The 3,934-nt window shown below is 30.5% G+C and overlaps 1 pseudogene; it reads right to left on the reverse strand.

Moving 5' to 3' along the window:
* Positions 1-1,341: 1,341 nt before the first annotated feature.
* LOC134234984 (uncharacterized) lies at positions 1,342-3,036 on the reverse strand (annotated as a pseudogene).
* Positions 3,037-3,934: the final 898 nt, after the last annotated feature.

Below are 3,934 nucleotides of genomic sequence, written 5' to 3' on the forward strand. Positions count from 1 at the left end.
AATTTCTTTTTTTCTCTCAAATATTATAAAAATGAAAAAAAAATAAATTTCGAATATCATTGAGAAGAAATTACTCTGCTCTCTATATAGAGTACCTTTTCTTGCGGATATCACTCATTTCATACACTTTTTCAACTTCAGGAATAATTTTTGTTATACATATAGTTGACAATTCAGGAATATTTTTCTGCAGGCTATCTAAAGGTTTGGAAACTGATTTTGGTTCGCTACTTTTTCCCACAGGAACCAGTAACATGCTAAATTTGAATTTACTTAATGACTATATATACAAAAAGAGAAATGGAGACAACGTCAGTCCGAATTTTCACAGGGTCGATCTCGGAAATATTTCGTATTTCGTATAAAAATGCCATGCCGCCAATAACGAATATTAGAATCATACTACAATAATTGTTCTTTAATAAAAATAAAACATCAATCATTTATAAAGCGTTTAAGTTGAGTAATAATAACTCGATATCCAGTCGTGCAAGTCGATGTACTTTAACTCGTCTCTTTTTCTATATTTATAGTCATTCATAAATTCAAATTTAGCATGTTACTGGCCTTTGTGATTTTCCCATCTGATCTAAATGATGACATATTGGTACAAGGGTTAATATTATAGGGTTGTCAGTATAACGTTCAAATAGCCATGCAAAACTTATCAAGTCAACATAGAATTCCAATATGACAAACCTATTCTTTGGAAAAGTGACTAATCTTTCTTTTACCTAACATCATCAGTTTTTTATAATGTAAGATAAGCTGTGAAGAAACAAAAGTAAATAATCCTACATTTTTACACAAAATGATAAGCACTTTTGTCATTTGAATGTTTTGAACATGGTTAAATATTTTTATATGGAAAAATCCTATAATTTCCTGTTAAAAATTCATTGCTATAAATCGAAAGCACGATCTTGTGATTACATAAATTATAAAGTTAAACACTACTGTGAAATTTAAAAAAAAATTTCGTTATGGAACAAAATTTCTTAACACACCTTATATATCCCATATCTGGTTATTTCTGCCTTTATATTCCATTCAGTCCTATAACATTATCTCTAGAATATAAAGTTTTGTCAGTTACTACACGGCAATAATTGTGCCGAAGTAATTAAAAACTTTATATACATGTAGTCATTTTCCTTTTTTAAATTCTAACTTTAGGTAAACTAATGGTTCAACATTATCTTAGCGGAACAACTTATTTGTACAGCAGAAATTTTGAAATAAAAATAAATAGATAAATGTGTGACAAAAACAATTTATAAAAAATGAATATAGAATTAATATAACAATAAATGAAAGTAAAACACTCCTTGTGTTAATTCTTTATTTTTTGGAACAAACAACGAACACTATTTCTCTTCCCTCAACATAAGGTGGACATTTTAATGAACCACATCGACCTTCTACAAAATAAAATAGGTTGCCATATAATTTACTTTGACCGCCATGCAAGGTATCAGGATCCTTGTCTACACACTTGTAAGTTGTACCAGCATTATGATTATAATACCCAGCCATTAGGTAGCCCTGGTATTCCAGGTTCCATCCCTTGTAACAGGTTTTTCTCGCTATAACAAAAAAATGATGTAATGTAGGCATTTCTATAAATTTTGCACAATTTTATTGATGCGCTGTTTTCAGATTCTTTTAAGTTAGTTCAAACAGCCATTAGACATGTCAAATAATTTTTGTTAAGCTTTGATATTGATCTTGGCTCAGCTAAAGTTATTTCAGCTATATAATATTGTATGCTAAGATTAAATAAATGTCTATATTACAGAAAGAAGAGGTTATAATTATTGTTTAAAGAATTATTTTGTGACAATTTAAACGACTTATAAATCATTGGTTTAATTGTTATTCTTAGAATTTCATTTCATTTTTTACCTTGATCTCAGACATGATTTTGATCACTTATGGCTGCACTGTTATGATTCGACTCATATAAAAGTCCCACTAAAAATGCATGTGATTATCCATGGCTATGATGCTTTTTACCAGAAGACATTATGGGAAATGTCCCCATATTTACTTTTTCACAATATGAATTCTCTTTTGTGACATCACAGATGATTTGACGAAGCTAGTATATTTGACTTTAAAATGACAATCAGAAAATACAACAAACCAAGTTTAAGGTAAATAATTTTTAATCTCTCACCTGGAATCATTTTCACAACAGACCTATTTTGAACAAGGCAGACAGCACACGGTACGTCATGGGACTGGAGTGAGGTATAGTGAGTCTTGTACGTGTTCGTTTCGTATTCTGCTCCGTATACATATGCCTTATCTCCATCATTTCCATCCCTGTAAATCCCCCACTCTGGATCTCTTGGCAAACAAAGGGGATCTACAGCTGCTCCTTTATGAGCATAATGTGATCCCCCGCAGATCCTATAATTTTTAAAACTTTGATTTCATATAACATTTATATCAGTTATTTTAAAATGCTATAAAGTGTTTTACATGTATAGATTTATTATAGATTTATTATAACCATCCTTATCCATTTGTCTATATGAATAATGAGGAAAAACACGTCATAAAATGAAATAAAGAAATGCATATCATCTAACAGCTAAAATAAACGCATAACATAATTATATTCACCGGAATAAACTAAATTTGCCTTTGAGGGACAAGTCTCTTTCCCCATCTTGTGTAAGCAATTTTTCTGTTCCCTGTACCTAAAAAAAAGGAATTATTCAATAATTTATGACGTAATTAGTGATAAAATATCAAAACAATACAAATGGCATTATATTTATATATTTCTTTATAGAGACCTTCGCCCAGTTTGCTAGCGGTCACTTGTTCCTTGAACTTTTTCATAGATTTCTCGATGACGTCAGTGAAGTTTTTGAATTCCCGCCTTAAAGTTTCTACCTGATGAGTTTCTAGAACAGACGACAGTTGTCCCGTTAGAAAACCCTGTAACATGTCTTTACAACTTCCGCTCTGTGTGTCTCCATATGTTGTCGGAAGAAGAAAAACCAGTACAAGATAAAACGCCATCATCTGAAGTTAGAATTGTACATTAATGATTTTCTAGTTAAAACACTATCAGGGAACAATGAAGAGATTCTATATCTATCAAGTTCAATGAATAACAACAATTATTTGAAATCATATGTAATGCATTTTTTCTTCTTTTTTTTTTTTAATATTTTTTCATTATTTTATCATCAATATCGATGACGAACGTTGTCTCATGATAAGAGACACAGATTCTAGTGCATGGAATATGACATCAATAATTTTAAAACTTACACAGTTCGAGACACGAAAGAGAATATTTAATCTCATATACGAGGTCCATCAAAGTGTAATAAAACACTGACAATGTAGATTTTATGTTTTTCTTAAATAACCACGAAGACTGAAAGCATTATAAAGAGTCAAATTATATAATTCTAATAAGATTCTGATTGATTCTTATTGTAAATATACATCATCATGACATTGAATGTGTGGTATCTTCGCAATTGTGTATATATTTCTTAATTCAAAGACATTGTTATTGTTTACCCCTCAGTTGGCAGAAACAATATTTTGTATAAGTCATCAACACTTTAAAAACAAAATATGTGTTAGTTTACTTATCTGTAGAATGTAACTGTAAGTAACTCCAGTTTATGCTTAACTTATCTCCCCATGAGGGAGCTCTTCATCTTGTAAAGTTTAGTTTAAGTTGTTGATGCTGAATAAAGCATGATCTAACAATGGTAGCAGAGCGTGGTTGAAAGAAAATTTAGGATACCAAGTGCTAAAAACAGTGTAGGCAAGTGTATGACATTTATTATAACAATTCAGAGTTTGGAGAAGTGAAAAAAATTCAGTGGTGTCCTGGACAAAAACAGCTTGCAAATTGCCTAACAAAAGCAGGAGCAAATGGTTTGTCTGTTTTGGAGAT

The sequence above is a fragment of the Saccostrea cucullata genome, unplaced genomic scaffold (assembly GCF_032062105.1).
Source record: "Saccostrea cucullata isolate Sc308-1 unplaced genomic scaffold, CSIRO_AGI_Scuc_v1 ctg23562, whole genome shotgun sequence".
In the NCBI taxonomy this organism is placed as follows: Eukaryota; Metazoa; Mollusca; class Bivalvia; order Ostreida; family Ostreidae; genus Saccostrea; species Saccostrea cuccullata.